We start from the raw sequence: 19,638 nt of genomic DNA, 5'->3' as shown, positions 1-19,638 counted from the left end.
CAGTGGAGCGTGACAGTGTGCAGAATCAACAAGGAAAGACCAAGCTACAACTTTTGGGTTTTGGTCTAATGGTGAGCGTGAATGAAACGATGAATGGGGGACTAGATGATGGAATGAATGACTACGTGATCAGGTACTGTAGGGACAAGCGTGTTGTACAGGAGTCATTCAGGTGGGAAAGGTGCAGAACAGCATGCAGCAAACCTGGTGCCTCCCAGCCTGCAGAAGAGACACGACTGCCTTATTAACGGGGTACATTTCTGTCAGTAGGCGAGGGGGCAGGATCAGTGGTTAGATGCCTCTGCTCAGGTAAAAAAATTAAGAGTGGCCACATACTGTCCCCCTTTGTGCCAGCCTCTCCATCTAGGCCTTTGCAAATTTGAGCCTGTACTACTCATTGAAATTAGCTAATTAAGGACAGAGCAGCTAGAAGATTAGTTTTCTCATACCCCCAGGTCTGCCAACCATGAAGCTGTCCCTTATGCAACACTGTCATTGCTCACTTCCCTCCTGCACCTTGTTGTAACAGCTTCATGTAACAGATAGGGCTTTCTCTATCAGTGTAAGAAAAAACCCTTTTTGTTTCACAGAGGCTAAAAATTCCCAGGCTTGTAGCAAGTTGAGGCTAAGGCACAACATGATGGAGAAATTAGCCCAGGGACAAACTGTTTGAAGAAAAACTTTTAAAGGTGTGGGGCTTAAACAATGTGCTGGCTGGAAAAGATGAAAACTCAGACCTGCTCTTGTGACTTTCCAGATGAACAATGATCCTTTTCTCATTTTATCCTTCATCTCCTCAGCCAAGGGAAACCTTTACGTAGATAATTTTGTCTGCTGTTCTGCCTGTTGCCTCAATCTTTTTGTGTGAAACAGCAATGTAACATGATCAGGGAGATGAAGTCATCTTCCCCTGGACTCCTTCTTTTGTTTCTTGTTCCCAATTAAAGTCCATAATTAATCTGGCCACCACGATGGAGCACTGCATGGGGTGTTGGGATGTCATGGACATACTGAAGCAAACTTGTTTCTCAGGAAACAGTTTCTTCCCCTCATGCGGTATTAGTCCCTTGACCCTTTGTCTAATACAAAAAAGTTTTAAAATGTGCACGGCAATTAACTCAAATTAGGAGTAGAATCAGATTTGTGGAAAAAAAAAATCTGCTTTTCAAACAATACATGCACTAAAGTGCTGTTGTTATCTCTAAGCTGAACACCTCAAAGTCTCTCAACAGCCTTTGTGAAAAATCAGAACGATAAACTCACTCCAAAATGCCTGTTAGGCTGGTGACTCAGGCTTTCTGCTTGGCTGTGGGAAACCTATGTTCAACTCTATTCTTGTTCACACAAGAGCTCAACTTGAGCTTCATATCCTTCACCCTAGAGAAGGACCCAACCCACCCTGCTATTGCCAGTTTGGGTCCAGTCTGTTAAAACCCCACCTTGGTCCTTGATGGAAGTTGTGTCGAAATCAGTAAGGCCACAAAACTTTGCCAGCAACCCTGCAGAAAAACTAAATACAGCTGATCAATATTGGGTGTCCAGTTCACCCATTCCAAGATGGTCCTTTTGATGTTTGACGCTTCTCTGGCAGCTAGTGTTGTAGGTAGCTAACCAGTGGGGCTTTTATTCTTACTGCTGGGGCCTGTTTGACAGCCCAGTGGATCTCACTGCAGAACAAATCACTGAAGTGTCCCTAAGCTCTCCCAGCTACCCACAACCAGGTCTAGTTTTCATCACACCTCACCAGGCTTTATTCATATTCATTCTTACAAAATATGAAAGTCTGTTTGAACTCTGTTTCCTAAGGTATTTGAAGTACAGTTAACAGATAAGAACTTGCTCTCAGGCAGTATCTTGTCACTGGTGGCCTACGTTCATCCTGCAGCAGTTGAGAAAGAGAGAATGGACCAAGCCCAGCCCATACAATTCAGCTGAACACCATCCTGTCAGCTGCGTTTGGCTTGTGTTTATAATTTATCTTGAAACCAGTGACTTCTGAACAGGAACCATCCCAAGACCCTGTTCTTGTGAGGAAGAGATGGCAAAACTAAAGCTCAGTGGCCCAGAACAGGTTTCTGGAGTACCATTCTGGCAGGACAAGATGGTTTAGGGCAGGATATATTCAAAGCAAAAAAAGGACGTAAGGAATGAAAGGCATCAAGATACATTGGGAGGCAAGATTAACTGAAAGCCAGATAATCCTCAGATATATAACACAGGGGTCAGTCCAGGCACTAGTCAGAGCTAAATATGGCTTCTCATGACTGAAAATAAGAACAGCCAGACCCACTAATATCCGGGAACTCTATGAGACATGGTCTCAGATGGGTTTCTGCTTGTTACATGTTTTCCACACAGCTGAAGCAGCGTGTTGCCAGTAAGCGTTTAAGGTCTGTCAGAAGAAGACTGCATAGAGAAGTTCACAGGCAACAGACCGCTGCCCAGCTGGACAAGTTCTCATGCTGGGAACCCTCAGAGATGTCTCCTTCACTTAGGATGCCCTAACCATGCCTGCCACTTGCACGCCAACCTTGCTGTGGTTAGAAATGGATTCTTTTGGATGCACCTCCTGTCACGTGTAACCAAGCCCTCCTCCAACTCTGAGTTGCAGGTAGGATCTCTGTTCCCCTCAAAGATGAGGCTGGTTCAGAAGAGTCTGAGAATGTTATTTTCCTCGCACACTGGTTGGATGCCACCTACAGAAAAGGGTTCTAGTGTGGTGAAGCAATCTGTGCTGTGGGCTGAGGAGACCTGTATCTGTGTGTGTAGAGGGGGATGGAGGTGGCCACAAAGCCAAGCGTGTGACAGGGGTATTATTTGTAGCATCGTTAAAGACCTGTCTGATTCAACAGCCACTCGGTTGGGTTTGTCTTATGCTCACCCAGCCCTTCCAACAAAAGATGTGACTTAGACTTTTGTTTGATGTCCTGCAAGAATCTACAAATAAGAGCATGTATACGTGCACGCACGCACACACACACATATAGAAATAATTATATGTATAGACACACAGAAAGAGGGAGCACCCTGGCTCACCTGCTGCTTGCTTCCACCGCCTTGTGACTTTAAGGCACAGAAAAGGGAAAGGCTTAAACAGCCAGCGCCTGGAGGAATAAACCTGAAATCTTAACTCCTGACCGTAATGAATGGAAATCACACCGCTCCCTCCAGCGCAGTAACACCAAAGGGAACAGAAACCTAATTTGAAGAAGCAGCAAAACCAGTGCCAAAGTAAATGCATCATCCTCAGGATTTATGATGAAGAAATACAATTTAAAACTCTGGCCTTTCATTCTTCTGGAGCAAAGCAAACTCCAACATGCTCAAGGAATTACATATTTGTGAAACAACTCCTAAGGCTTTAATGACTATTACAAAAAACTGTCTGCTTTATTTGGTATTATTTGTAGCAACTTTATCTTCAAATGAAAGGTGATTTTTAAGCAAACACTCATGTAGTCTGACACAATATACAGATGTCATAATTATTGTAACTTACTCCTGGTCGCTTTGGAAGCGGAGAAAAGCATCAGTCACCCTAATGACAGACATATTGCATAACTGAGTTTCTTTACACCGATTTAGAGGACATTTTGGCCTATTAAATTTCCTAGCTGGTTGCCAGCACAGACAGTACAGAGTGACTATGACAACTGGGTGTAACCAGCTTTATCCTCATCTGCTGCTCATTTCCATGGGATTGGGAGTTACATGGCTAAAATCACACGCTACTGAATTGCTTGAGGGATGCTCCAAGTGACCTACCTTGAGAGCAGTAGTTACACCAAGAGATGGTGTGACCCTACCTTGCCCAAGGAGACGAGCTGCAGAGCTACTAATTGTGTTAAGAATGCGAGAAGCCCAACAAAGGCTTTTCACATCTGAGGCATCACGGTTGATTTGTCCAGGTCATGGTCTGAATGGATGATGGGGCCAAATAAATTCTCCAGTTCAGCAACAGGAAGTTTAATGAAGACTTGTTCAGTCAGCCTTATTAGCAAAGAACTCTGCAGTGCCTACGGAGGAGGGGCTGCTCTGCTTTCAATAGGACACAAAGGGTGCTAATTTCTAATCTCTGCTCCATTTGATGCTTTTTAAAATTCACAGCTGAATTATAAAGTATGAGAAGCTGAGGAAAATAAACACGCAGTTGATAAAGGCAGCCTTTGTATTCAAAATTCTGCCTGAGAAAACACAGAGTAGAAAATTATGTTGGAGGATCTTCACTGTTCCCACAATCTTACCTCATCAAAGGAATTAAAAATTACTTTATCCTTATAGTGCTGGTAATAAAGAGAATTATCAACAGTCTGGCCATTCATCACAGAGAACAGCAAGATAGCAAGGAACCTATGTGGCTGTTCAAGTCCCAATTCATTGCCTTAGTGATTCTAGCAGTTATTTTCACCATTTTTGCCATTTGCTCACCATTTTATACAGATGTTAACTTGAAATTTACTCTAAAATAAACTATACTGGCAGATTTGGCATACACCTTGGAGACACTGTTAAACATTTCCATATATTCATTATTGTGTTTTCCTCTTTTTAAACATCTTCCCTTTAGGTTGCACATAGTCAATGTGGAAACTGACTTTGAGAAACACATTGCAAAGCCAACTCCATTTATATGAAAAAATACAGAATATAGGATTTTCCAAAGCAAGCTGTGATTTTCTGAGTTGAAGGCTTTTATAACAAAAAACCTAAAGGGACTGTTAGGCTCTTAAATTTTGGAGGAAAAATAGCAAGGAATATTTACCTCCCAACAATTACTATGCAATTAAATTAAAATCACAGAATGGTTTGGGTTGGAAGGGACCTTAAAGATCATCTAGTTCCAACCCCCCTGCCATAGGCAGGGACACCCTCCACTAGACCAGGTTGCCCAAAGCCCCATCCAACCTTGAGCACTTCCAGGGAGCGGGCATCCACAGCTCCTCTGGGCAACCTGTTCCAGTGCCTCACCACCCTCACAGTGAAGAATGTTTTCCTAATATCTAACCTTCCTTCAGCTTAAGGCCATTACCTCTTGTCCTATCACTCCATAGCCTTGTAAACAGTCCCTCTCCAGCTTTCCGTAAGGCCCTGTTTAGGTACTGGAAGGCTACTACAAGATCTCCCTGGAACCTTCTCCTCTCCTGGCTGAACAACCCTAACTCTCTCAGCCTGTCTTCACAGGAGAAATAAAATGGCACATCAAAATGGTACAAGAAGTTATTTTACATTTTTATTTTGGTTATATGACAGGTTTAGTGCAACTCTAGCAAATTGGCCTGTATTATGTGGCTCTCTAGCATGTTGCATGGAGCATGGTAGGTGAATACACTGTAAAGCATGATGATCAGTTGGCTCCAAAATATGTTCATTGACTTGAGTGGCATTTTCCCAATTGAAGTGGGACTGCAGTTTTGGTGTTATTGAGTATAGGAAATAAAGATTTTCTTTTGGGGGGGTTGGGTAGGGGAATGATTTAATGAATTTTAAAAAATGAAAATATCCAGAAATTTTTCATCCAGAAAACTGAATTTTAAAGATAACACACTTTTCTTATGCAACAGTAGAAATCCAGATACAAGAGTCAAAGTCCAAGTCCTGTAAGGTGCAAAAAAATATTATCACTGATGAAATTTAAATGACACTGCAGGGCACTTCAGTACAGCATTAGCTAACTGCTAGAACTGGTATGTATTTTCTCAAACAGTACCATTACTTCATTACTTTGCAACACAACTACTGTAATTATCCAGTCAATGAACAACAATTTAAGTTCTTAAGCAGAATATGAAGAAATTCTTCTGCACGCAGAGGTGTCTTCTGCCAAGTAAAGGGGAATGACCATCCCTTTACCCATCTTACCTTCATTGCCAGAAGGCAGGTTCACTGAAGCAGCCTGCATTACGCTTCTTAAGTATTTTAAGTTATTTTAAATTGGAAACGAATACAAGTAACGCAGCACTTAGAAGAGGAAAAGTGGACAAGAGAGAAAATCCTGAGGTAGAGGAAGGGAAAGGGACCTTGTGGGTAAAACAGCATTTCTTAGAGCTAGGTGATGGATTTTACAGATCTCAGCAATTGAAGGCAAAGTTTTATCTCTGCCCAGAATCTCTCTGCATCATAGGTGTATAAAAGTCACGTAACAGAGCAAAATAAATCCTGGACAACACTGGAAATTTGGATGAAGCCCACACAGGTAGAAGTATTACGTGGCTTTATTAAGATGGTGTTTCAGTGCAGTCTGTACAACAGACAGGCTAAAGGGCCATTCAGAAAACATATTAACTGCTTTGTCCAAATCTAGTAAACACATAAGGTTGGCAATTCTGAAGGAAAAGAATGACCTCACTTATGATCTTATCTACATACAACATGGCAGTTTCCAACCAAAGTGATCCCAGAGCACTGCATGGACTTCACTAACTGAAGTATAAACTTTATATCATGAAATAACAGTCACCTCAGAGAAAGAATACAAAGTCTTGCTAGAAGTGTATAAAGATCAGCAAATGAAAAATAGCTTTTTTTCCTTAAAGCTGCAGGAACACGTAAAGAGGCAGTATCATTTACAGTTATCGTACCTGAAACAGAGCTGCCTTTCACCAGGAAGGCTTTGCTGGCTCCCTTTTCTCTTCAGAAAGTACTGGCAGCCAGGAGGCTCAAGAGCCACCTTAAACTTTTCTGTAAAGCAGGGGATGGGCTGGAGCATGTGGATTAAAGCTGTTCACTACTTAACATAGTAAGAAAGAATTAAAAGGCAGAAGAAGTATAGCCTAGCCACCCATCCTCATATTTCCTTCCTCCTCACTTCTTCCCTGGAAAAAGAAGTCAATAGATACCTGAGCAGGGTTTCCAGCTCTGGGAGGAGAAGCCTGACTGTGCTGCTTGACTTCAAATCTCCTTGGAGGCGAGCCCCGGGAATTAATGGGTTAAACTCAAGTGCCTTTGCTCACTGAAGAGCAACTCTGCTCCCTGCCATTTGATGAGGGGTGTGTTGATTCCTACTGACCTGCTTTTCCTTTTATCCAACAGACAAGGAGCTACTGGTGCAGGCAAAACCCTTCTCCCTGCACACCTGTTTGCTCCATTAGTTCAGGTTTGGGTTGTTCAGACAAGCAAGACAAACTGGTTTTGTTCTGTGGACGCAGCTGGACTGTCAATCTGAGCAGAGCACAGCTAACCCTTTCGCCCCAGCAGCACCCCAGCCCCCTGCCAGGCCAGGAGCAGCTCGGCAGGGGGACGGAGGGCAGAGCTGGAGCCTCAGCTGCAGGCAGCAGCCAGCTCCGCACAGGTACAGGGCAGCCTTGCAAGGCAAGAGGCAGGGCGGTCAGCATGCCCGCAGCTCTGCATTACAGCAGCTGTGCCCGGCATCCTTTGCTGCGAAACTCCTGCAAAATGCACGCAGCCTTAATGTGAGCACACGGAACAAACTGCCTGGCTCTTCAGCATCAAAGTCTCTTGCGAAGTGAACCACCTGGTGAAAGTAGATCGCACTCAAGACACCTTCTCTGCATTTCCTTAACCACCTCACTCTCCCAATAGCCCCCCACTACCACCCCAGCATCACTCTCATGGGAACCCTCACGCGCCTTGCCTCTGACTCTGCTCCATTATTGAGATGCCATCTGGCATTGATGCCTTAACTACTGGCACACTGACCTCTCTCAGCTAACCTGCTCTGACCTTTATGGGAGATCAGTTCATCTGACGCTGCCTGTCTCTGGACACATACGTGACTAATCGGGAAATCAAGTGCTTTTCACAATGTTTTAACTATGCTGTGACAAAGAGTCTGGTCCCTGCAAGTCCGGGATGCAAAACAGCCAAAGGAGCTGAAGCAGGTTTCTGAGGAATATCGAGTCCTGTAATATCAAATTGCGCAGAGATGGAAAGCGTACCTACAGGGTCTGACCACATCATGTGGAGGCTCTTGTAACCCTTGTTCATATCTAAACAATTTGCAGTAGCACAGGTTTTGGCAGAGACGTATGATCTTAACAGAGTCCTGAGTACATACCCGTGCTGTTACTCTATGTTACTGCATCTTCGCTGCTTTTGTAGCCATGCTAAATCAAGCAGAAAGCTGCTTGTGAATGATGCAATCTGTATTTACCTTAAGGGCAGACATACCCAGGAAGCCTGAAGCCTACCATCAGCAAGGACTGACCTGTGTATACAGAGACAAGTGCACAGCCCTGCTGAAACCTCAGCTAAGCACAGCACACTGCCTGGTTTCAAATACAGCCTTTAAAGCAGTGCGGCTTGGTGGCTTTACCAAGAAAAGTCTATTCTACTGAGATGAAGAAGTAAGATGAAGATTGCGGAGTCCAGTTACAGCATTTGCTGAAGAGATGCAGCAGCATTCAAAGGGGAACAATGTACACGCAACTGTGTCAACAGAGTGAAATGCCTTTGTGTCCTTCCCTCCTTGGAGACGAAGAACTCAAAAGGTTTGCAGGGAATCCTGCAGATCTCCCAGGATACACCATAGTTCATGCTAATAATGTGTTGCTGGAGGCAACCAAGCCTGAACAAACAAATCAATCCCGGGGAGGAGGAGTGACGGGTTCATGAAAGCGAAGCCTCCAGTAAAGCCCCCGTACCTCTTTTGTGTAAGCTTTCCCACTCAGACCCCAGTTCTGGCTGGCTGCTGAAGGGCTGGCTGCAGAGGAGGCACAGCGAAGCACCCTGGGCCAACCTCGTGTCCCACTTTCGGAGCCAACTCGCTGTGCTGGAGACACCACTCTGGAGTGCTCTGCTGCCCTGAAGTGCAGCGAAGCAGCGAAGCTGGCGTGTCAAATGCATGAACACCCTCCAGTTGTCTGCTCTGCCGGATGGACCACGTGCGCCTCTGTACCCCGCACCCTGGCACGTGCTCCCTTTCCAGCCCGATCCCTCCCGAAGACAGCACGTGCCTACCACACAGCATACAAATGCACGATTAGGCGGAGGCAGAACATAAAAGGCACAAACATGCAGAAATCCTTCTGCTTTTTTTGCACCGAACAAACATTTCCGTTGGGCATCTCAGGAGGAGGAGCAGGCTACAGGTTTTGATGAACAGAATCAAGAATATTCTTGGTGCTTATGCAAGAACATGAATTTATTTTACTTCATTCAAAACTGACACTCTTCTTACCGCATTTTTCTTGTAAGAACATGTATATCTCATCACCATACTCACCATTATGCAACTGCATAAAAACTTTTCAGAAAAAGGGGTTTCATTTCAAATTGGGGACATACTTAAAAAAAAGCATATGGAAAATGACCTAAAGCTTGGCAGCTGCCTGTGCTAGGTGCCTGTTCTTTGTGTAGAGACAGAGTTGTACAGATTTTTTTAACTCCTATCAGACATCTGCAGTTAGTGACAGTTTGGCATATACCCCATCTTTTCCAAAGACTCACAGATCTATCAGACCAGTCTGAGTCCAGAGTCAGAGCTGCCCTGCTGCCTCCACCCATGTCAGCGTTGCTGTGGAGAGCCATCCTCTTCATGCCACCAGAAAACCAAGACTTTTAAAGGTCCATTTTAACATAACCTGAAACCTGGGAAAGTGGCAAGTCTAAGCTTGCGCATTGTCTGCATTTCAGATAATCAAAATAGCTGCTTGCTGAAACACCTACTTCAGCATGTTCACTTTATATTATGAGTTAACCATTGTTAGTAACCGTTGATCTCCTCCTGTCCTACACTTCTCACTACTGGCACGGAGCACTGAAGACATCCAAGTGTTAATTTATCTGTGTTTATGCTGCTCGTACACTAAATTATTCCACTGCTCCAAAATCCACCTTAGGATGTTTCAGGAAACAGCGCACTTTGTAATTACCATGTTTGTGAAAACGATCAACGAACCCTAGGGCTGGAGCCAAAAGGTGTCTATTACAGGCACCTACCTTCTCAAAGGCTATCCACACGGAGGTTTCAACGAGCCAGGAGATTCCTGCAGGCAGCTGCACCCGCAGAGGTCACAATCTCACAGTCTATGCTCAGCAAGTTTACGACGACTCTGAGTGCCAGCACGCACGCTGGTGTCTGCGTATGCAAAGCCAGCTAAAAGCAAAAGGCAGCCAACGGTACCGGACTGCCAGGCGCGGCAGGCTGCTGGCTGCCCTGTGCCAGGGACGGAGATGGTTTGCTCTGCCTCCAACAGCCAACTCCTACCGGCTGCAGCCCTCTGGTCCTTGCCCCAGTCCTGCCAAGGGTGTGGGAGGTTCTCCTGCAAGCAGCAGTTCCTACACCTTAACAGGAGGTGGACCAGAAAGATGTTGTGCAGCTGCACTAACGTAAGTGCTGAAGGTGTGTTTCTTTCCTTCACTCCCAAACGTTAGTTTAGTTATGCGTGCACTAATCAGCACACAAACCTGACAGAAAGGGATCATATCCTAACATTTTAATTTTCAAAGCAGGTTTAGCTTCATCCTTGGTCTAATGTTTAAGTCACCAAAATGAGGGATTTTTTTGTTTCTTACAAAGATGACTTATTTTGTCAGCCTTGCCATTTAATTTTCCCCTACAACTAGAACTCACATTGAAGATAAAAACTCAATAAAACCAACACGGGACTAGTCAATGTGGAAAGCTGGGTTTCAATGGGCCCTACCTTTCTCAGAAATAACCTTTGGTGCTATTGTTACATATTGGAGCTAAAGCAAACCACATGTATGCATATATAAAGAGCAAGGAAGTGGGGCTGCGGTGATAATGAAATATTAACGCATCTAGATATTGTGCCAAAACCAATGAATGCTTTGCCACTGCTCTTTAATAAGAATGATGATGCAGAACATAGTGATAAGGGTGCAGGAGGCAGGCTAGATAACAAAAAGGAGGGAGTGGAAATGGAAATTAATGTTAATGAGGTATGAAAACATTTTGGAGACACTACTGTGCTCAGATCAAGAGGTCTGATAAGCTCCATTCCTAAACTCTAAAAGAACTGACACATGTAAGTACAGCTTTCATCACAAGCATTTTAGAAGAATTGATTCAGATGGGGATGGTTCCTTACAACTGGAGAATAGCATATAGAGTAACCATATTTATAAGAGGTAAAAATGACTTCAGAAAATACAAGTTGAAAGTCTGACCCCAATAGTATGCAAGACTTTGGAAGGAAAAAGTGAAAAGCAGAAGATATAAAAGGGGATGGAAGCTATCTTTAAAAGAGGTAGTTTGTTCCAGCCAAACCTAACAGATTTCCTTGACAACTGATTTTCTGAAGAAAAAAATAAATCTGTCTGTATTAGAAGCATTTAATGTGGTGCCACCTGGAAAGAAATTTAAATGGAGACTGATACCAGTATTAAGACAAAAGTAAAAACCAAGCTAAAAGGAAGATCGTCATTAAGTTTTAAGAGAAATACTAGTTTAGAGCAGCTACAAGTAGAATTTCTTGATTAAGACTACCTGATTAAGACTATGCTTATCCATATTTTAAAATAATGATCATGGCACAGAAATGAACATGCTAATGGTGTTTGCTGAATGCACACAATTAGGAGAAACTGGGTAAATAAAGGAAGCTCTGAACACCATACTGAAAGGAGTGGTTCATCTTGAGGACGGAGGTAACAGAAATGAGATGAAATGTAATAAACAATATAAAGTTCACAATCAGCCATTTAAGGACAGATACATTTGTTATCATGAAGGAACTCGTCAATTATGTATGAGAGAAAGTGATCTAGGATATAGACACTCAATCTGAATATAGGGAAAGGGTACTTGCGTGATGCACTAGTACACAAGGAAGTAAGATCCTGGGATGTATCAAGGAGAGAATTCCAGAAGATGGGGAGACAGTAATATCCTGATATCAGGCTACAGTGAGACCTCAGTCTGTGCACAGTTTTGGTCATCACATCCAAGAAAGATTAATTCAAACAGGAACACAAGCTGAGAAGTGCTTGCTGGGATGAGAAGAAGAATGGAGAACCAGAATACTAAAGACCTTGTCTCATTCAGTTTAGCAAATGCAAACAGAGAGGGATATAATTACACTTTATAAATATATTAAAGGGCTTACACTGGAGAGGGCAAAAAGCTATTTGAAAGACAATATTTTCACAGGAACACGTGGACAGGAAATGGTCATGAATACATTTAACCAGTGTCCTGGGTAATAGCTTCCGTTCCTACAATCTGAAGTGAATCATGTTCAAAGCTCTCTGAAGTGTCTACGTGTGAAAATACACCAGCTTCAATAAATTGGTGACTAAAGTCTGCACTTAAATGGCGTAATTCCTACAAAACCTGTAATGTGCACGAGGACACAGCTACAGGACATATGTTGAAAGGACCTCTGCTCTCCTTCTAGGCACTAAACTAAATGGCTGGATTTGGAGAGGAGCACACAGAGCTGCAGCTATTTGAAAAAATTTTCTGTGCCATAACAGGAATAGCTGGGACCCAAGTATTTTGGAAGTAGTTTTAGGTGCCAAACCCAGATCTGGACTCCTTCACGATAGGTGCTGAGCACTTGAAAGATTTTTTTATAAGAATCAAATCCTAAGTGATTAATTCAAATCAGTTCCCAAGAGATTTAGTGCAATATCATTAGGAAGTTTACGACAAGTAAATTAGACTGACATCCACATCACAAAATCCAGGATCACTCTTGGTAACCAAGATTAGAATGAAGAAAGTAGTATGAAATCTCTTCTTCCTCTCATGTAACGAGCACGGTCACAATGCAAATGTTAGTTTATATCTGTTCTAAGATTAGGCAGAGGATTTTGGTCTCATCTGTCAAACATAAGGACAATTAAGATCAAATTGCTTCTTAATAACTGACGAACAATCTCATTATGCAAGATTCATGTCATATCCATGTTCAAGCATTATTTGGTTTGATCAAGAGTAGATCAGCTAGAAAATAGAGATGTTGAAGTAAAGGCATACATCAGCAGTCTCCCTACAGCACTCTCATCCAACTCTCTTCATTTCTCTGGAAGAGCAGAAAGTATTACATCTTCTCCCTAACATTGGGGCCAAATAAAAGAATGAAGGAGACAGAAGTTCTAAAAAAAATGAACATTAAAAAAAAAAAAATCACAAAAAGTTTCTAAGCACGCACAAAAGAATAAATTGTCACCACAGAAGCCAGAGGTTTTGCTTAAATGATTCCTACATTCTTCTTGTTTTTAACCAACCTGCTTCCCATTTTATCCCAACAGTCCTCTTTGAGGAGGAGACTCTATAACTGATCCCTAAAGGCGTTCATCAGCACTTTTCCAATTTCTGTGCTATGTAGTCGAGTGATCCTCTGAGCCTTTCTTAGGTTTCAGATGATACCACAGTAAGGGAGAAACAAGCAAATCCATGCATTTGGGCATCATTTGTCATTCTTACTTGCTGTCTGCTCCTGCCAGCCTTTTTCACCTGCTGTTTTACACTGCCAATTCCATCCAGCCCCTTCGTATTCAGACAGGAAATTCCACACAGAACCGGGATCTCTAATTAAGGGCACATGAAATGATTTACAGCTCCTATTAATTAGTACTGCTGCTGAAACCTCGCTCACTTCTCTGCCTCGTAGAATTAATGGTGGAAAATGCGAGTTCTCAGGTGGGTAATTTCTCCACGGAGTGAACCCCGCTGCTGTCTGAGAGCTGTGGCATTGGGTTCCCCGGGGTGCAGCCAGCTCTGCAGGGGACTGGCCACGTCACCGGGCAGCACGAAGCTGGGACAGTGCTGTACCACTGCTCTATCACTACAGTGCCATTTTCACCTCCTGTCAGTGGTACAGCAGCGTGCTGCCAGGAACTGAACGCAAACGGCGAGATAACGCCGCTCAAGATTGCCACTGATGTTTTCCACATCCTAAGGGCTGGATGTGGGGCGATGCCTTGATGCTTCTCCCTCCCAGAGGATTTGAGTTCAGAAGCTATTTAGCATCCTGCAGAATTGCTCCAAACAAACCTAGTCTTTCCCCTTTCAACACAGCAATCACAGATAGCTGCTGGACTAGAGTATTCCATCTCCAATTAAGCTTCAAACTGAAATGTCCTGCCCAGCTGCAAAATCTCCTACTGAACTCCTCTGGCTTATCACAGAGGCATGTGGCTTTCTGCACTCCATCAGAGAGCAACTGGAGCCAATGTAAACACCGTGGCTGAGGAATCACAGCCTTACAAACACAAATAGAGGGCTTCATACCATCTAGTCTGTCTCAGTGGCATGAGATAAACTACAAAGCCTCTACCCACATTTATTCTCTTGGGATATTGCCTATATAAAGGGAGAACAGCAGGGCAGTCCCATGACTGGGACTGGAATTCTGTCCACTTTCCTTTCAGCCAATCTGACTATATAAAACTATAAAACCATCAGTGAATAGGTGTGGAAAGAGTGAAACTCATCAAGAATACCACGTAGGCTCAGCACTTAGCTCTTGTATAACTAAATATAACCCTGCCCACAGTTACTGCAGCCTGCCCTTCACAATAGCCATGAGGAGAAAACAGCACCTGAACTAAGAGATGCTCCTTTAGCTGTTTGCAGCACAGGGCCAGTGACATGGATGAAATCAGAACTGATTCTATACTGGCATGCAGGCAAGAAAACACTCCATTAAACAGCAGAATTACTATATTTTTTTAATAAAAATGTTTTTAATTAAAACATTTCTAAGCAATAATGAAAATCAGACCCAGTTCTTCTGTTACTATTTTTTCCTCTCACACTTTGCCTCTTCCCTTAGACCTGGTGTTCTCATCAGAATGTGGAGGAGCAAGGGACGCCAGATTAATTCACATGTGTAAACAGGATAAGACTCAGCCTAGTAGGAATTAGTAGGAGCAGATCCTTTTGAGCTTCCTTCTAACTCCTTTCTTGCTATGAAACCAATGTTATATCCCCTCCTCCTGTACCCTGAAATTCCTCATCATTCCTGATGAAAAAGCAAGAATCTGATAGTCCTACAGCAGCTTCAACCACTCTTCTTTGGGAGGCAGGGTAATAGAGAAGATAACTAATCAGTGTTGTTTTCTGGGCCATAGAGGAGGCAGATGTTGAACCTCCTGAGGTTAGGAGACTACATTTAGCCCCTGCTAAGGACAGAAGAGCTGAGCTCAGTGACATCTCAATTCTGCTTTAAGTATTATCACTAGGACAATCCTTTTGAAAACTGAAGCTTTGAAGGGTTGGAGATGGCTGAACAGGGGAAAACTGTGCTGCAGTTGATGTTAATCAGAAAAATATTATGGAGATATTTGCTCAGGATATGCTGTATCTCAAACCAAAGTTACGGGTTTGGTGCAGAAATGACTGGGTGAGGTTCTTTGGCCTGACACATGCAGGAGGCCAGATTAGATTATAATAATGATATCATAGTCCTCCCTTCTGACCTTAAAGTCTATGAATCAGATGACTGCTTGTAATTCTCTCTACTGAATAGATAGAAATAAACTTTTGCTTATTGTTGTACCTGTTCTGAGGCGCAACTAAGCTGCAGGCTCCCACACTGCGAAACAGGGATGAGGATTCCACACTGCTGCAGAGGTCATTGGGATACTGCGGATTCCTTAAAATGGCCAGGAAGTTTTGAAGAGGAGCTGATTTCCAGTGCACAAGTCCAATTTGGGATCAAAACTTTTCTACTGCTATGAATTACCTTGACCTAGCTTCCCAGTTCTGCCCTACTGATGCATTACTCAAAGAAGTCAGCAATGCCTTGAGAAAAACATGGGATGACAACTAGGATATAAAACTCCTGAATTGCTAGCTGGTGTCAAACACGACGACATAAAAAAACGCTGCCTCTGGTGCTGAATTTAGCCCTTACAGGTTGGAGTTGTGCAAGAACATATTTTAGGTGCTATTTGCTTGTGGGAGGCTGGAGGAGTCCTCCTCCTTGAAGCAAGGGTTCCATGTTCCTCTCTGCAGTCTCTCCAGCTGGCTTTGGCAGGCTCTCCCACACAAATTTTTTCATGTGTCTGGGTCTGGGACACTGGAACAAATTGGTTAATAGTTTCGCAGAATAATTGAAGTGCAGTTCTGGGCGGAAGGTAATCATCAGCATATGCTATTTTCCCCTTTGCTCTGGTAATTAACATGGAATATCTTCAGAGCTTATAGCCTGTTTCTGGCATTCAGTGCAAACACACTGCACAGCTGTATAATCCGTTCAAAGTTGCTTGTTTGAAACCTACAGAACACCATTCTTGCCAATTACCATATCAGGACTCGGTATCCAGCTGGCTACAGTTACAGAAAAAAATATTTGTAAGAGAACTACAGCAGAAAAGTGTTGGAAAAAGGCTTGAAAAGTTAGTACTTTCATTACCTTCAAGAAATAGCTGGAGCTGAACTTGGCAGAACTGTCATCTCCAAGTTTTAAAACAGAAGCAGCAGAACCCCCTTGAAACCATGCAATTTACTTTGAAAACAACAACATCCTCAGAATGAATTCCTTGCGCTATTTATTAACTTTCTGGATTTTGAGCAGTTAGGGGTCACACATGTAATCTTCTATCTCCAAACATGCAGATGTTCTCAGAAAATAACAACATAGTGATTCCCTCAGTATCCCAGTAGTCCCAGAGCTTCAGGAGAATGCCAAACAGAACAACTGGTCAGCAAATTGAACTGTCAACATCAAACATGGCGTAGCTGCAGCTCTCCTAAGATAAAAATCACAACAGAAACAACAGAACTAGCGACAATGCACCTAAAACAGCTATTAGGGTACTTATGTCTACAAGGCTAATCAGCTTTTTATATACATATGCAGACACAGAGCATTATTATATAATATAGATTTTATATATTCTATTAAATTTATACTAGAATATATAGTTTATGATCTATGCAAATATGTATTATATAGATAATGTATATATATGATCATATACAATTTACTTTATATACAAAAACATATTTTTTATTTTGTATACAAGTCAATATTTAATTTATATAAATGAAAATTATTTCACAGATGAATGGTGAAATGCAGAAATCCAAACCAAGCTGTGAGGTATTTGTGCACAACCTCAGAACAGATCCCAGTAGTTCCACATCTACAATCATAGCTACAAGAAGGCCTCTCCCTTGCTCCTCTGACCGGTAGACATTTGGCTTTTTTTTTTGAAAGCTGAGACAGGCATCTGCTTCAGAATGACTAAACACTTGTATTGTATCAGTAACAGAGACATCCCATGTTACTTCTCTTGCAGAGTACGGCACAAATACCACAAGTTCCCGCTCCTTTCCATGCTCACTGATCCAAGCTGAACGACACAGCGATGCCTGGTAGGAAGCGCTGAGGCAACGGGCCACTTCACCAGCACCAAGCACAGCTTCAGACACACTGTGAAACCACAGCTATTGTAAACGTGCTTGTTGTTATAACCATATAAACATGCCCACATTAAACGGGCAGTCTGCTATCACTTGACCCAAATTTATTGGCTAGCTGCTGCAGACTAAAATAGCCCCCCATCCCGACAAAGATGAAGATAATATAAAAGGTTTCTTGGTGTCGGAGCTCAAACCAGCACAGGCAATAAAGTGTAGCGTCTTCTAGCCGCACTTTGAAAAGCAAATCATCTGTCTTCTGCAATATTTACCTTCACCACTGTGAACTCTGCTGCCTTTACAGGACGTCACTGAGCTTATCCTGACTCCATCAGTCAGGAGGCTTTCTGCAGTCCCCCGCAGCGAGGGTAAACTCTCAGGCTGGGATCATTCAGGTCTCTACCACCTCTCTCAGATATCTTCCTAGGTCATATCTTACATAAACACATCCGCTCAAGCCCATGGAATTGTTTTACACTCAAATATTGTGTCAGTTCCGAGCAAGTTGATTCCTAGCCAATTTTACCTGCTTGGAGCCTACCAGCCCCAGACACCGAGACATTCATTCTCACTCTGGGACTCGGCGCTGTGTACGCCTGCGGTCAGAGCTACCTCAGGCTTTTATCTGCTCCCACACAAAACCCCATGCCCCGAACTTCGACAGGCAGTTGAGGCTTAAGCATTTTTCACGCAGGCTAAATTCAAGACAAGTGATTAGTATCCAGGATTCTCTCCTATGTTATTCAGGCAATAAAAGTTTCACCATAGCTAAAAGTTATTTTACTCAGTGTCTGACCACCTAGTAGAATTTTTCATGCTTTTCTCACCGATCTGTTTTTCTCACTTGAAACAATATTAAACCCGAGCTACTCTTATTGACCTGATTCTTTACCATCACTAAGTAGATCAAAAATTGATTTCTTATTTTTGTGGAGATCTCAGCAGTGAAATGAATCTGGTTTTTTTTCCCCTCCATCAAGTTTGACCTTGGAGTCAACATACTGACTAACAGTCAATATGACTTCACCATTACACAGAGCATGAGAATTCCTCTCTTTTCCTTCATGGAAAAAATAAATGTCATTTCATTGCTTGATAGAGTTTTCAAACTCCACTGCAGACTGAGGGAGCCGGTCTTTTGAGAAGTGAAATGCAAATCAAATACTTGATTCAGGTCAGGTTTGAGTAACAATTTCTGAAGAGGGGCAGAGAGGAAGGAGAGAAGAAAGTGATCGTGCATTTTTGTCCACTTAAGCACTGTGAGGGTGGGATGAAGGCAGAGTGAACAACAGAAAAGCAGCCAGAACTGTACAACAGTTTGGAGGCCACCAGGTCCTCAGCTCCGTCTCCTCCACAAAGGTTGCCTGATGCCAGCAGGCACCTTGAGGGTGGGTTGTGAGCCATCCCATGAACAGGAACAAACAGATGCACTTTGCTCATGCTGCTCTTTTGCAAACTCCGTTCCTGGTGGTAGGAAGACTCAGTGTATTTCTTACTTCAAGTTCCAGTACCACTAAGGTAGTGTATCTCATGTTTTAGCTAATGACACAACCTTGCCCATATTACCTGCTTTTTTACTTTCAAAAATTTATAGGTGATCAGAACGATTTTTTGTACCTGCTTTGCTAATAAATGTGTCAGTTTGTGACTGGGAAAGAAAGAAGACTAAGAAGGTTACATACAAAGTTTTTACTGAAGTATCAACTTCTCTCTAGGCCATATATAGCAAATAATTCTATAAGTATGCCAGTGATACATAGCAGCACTTTTGCCTTTCATTTCTCTATATGATGCAAAGTTACATAGGAACTGGGCATCCCTCATTTTCCTTGCTCACGTGGAGACAGTCCCAGGGACAACAGCCACCCTTTGGCAAGCTATATATACCAAATTAACAAAGCAGCAACATCCAGCACATACTCCAGATGAAAACTTAAACTTCATCCTAACAGGCATGAGCTCATCAGAACAGAACTGATGCCCACGCTGGCATCCAAACAGCTGGCACACGATGCCAGCTTGCCTATTCTACCTTTCTGCCAGTGGTTTCCAAATTTGGAGGTACAGACAAGCAGAGTAATCTAAACCAGAAACAGTCAGATAGACTTCTGGTAACTGCATTATTTGAAGAAAGAAAGGTCTCTACTTATCCAAAGTAAATACCACCTCTCCACAAATCCTTTGTCTTAAGCACCCAGCCAGTATCTACCATGCTGCTGTTAATGAACCTGCCTTGATGTCCAACCCAGTTTCACTGAACCATCAAATAATACTCTTTTCAGGTGATGTATGTATATGTTTCTTATGGAAGGGACATATGACCTCAGTGGGGCTTTAGA

The 19,638-nt window shown here is 42.9% G+C and overlaps 1 protein-coding gene across 3 annotated transcripts in view; it reads right to left on the bottom strand.

Annotated features, from left to right (window-relative positions):
• Positions 1-19,638, bottom strand: part of STON2 (stonin 2) — a 79,602-nt gene that overhangs the window by 34,208 nt on the left and 25,756 nt on the right. The window lies entirely within an intron of this gene.

This window comes from Balearica regulorum, chromosome 5, assembly GCF_011004875.1.
Source record: "Balearica regulorum gibbericeps isolate bBalReg1 chromosome 5, bBalReg1.pri, whole genome shotgun sequence".
Lineage (NCBI taxonomy): Eukaryota > Metazoa > Chordata > Aves > Gruiformes > Gruidae > Balearica > Balearica regulorum.
The sequence above is the reverse complement of the archived record's forward strand: the minus strand, read 5'-3'. Positions and strand labels throughout refer to the sequence as shown.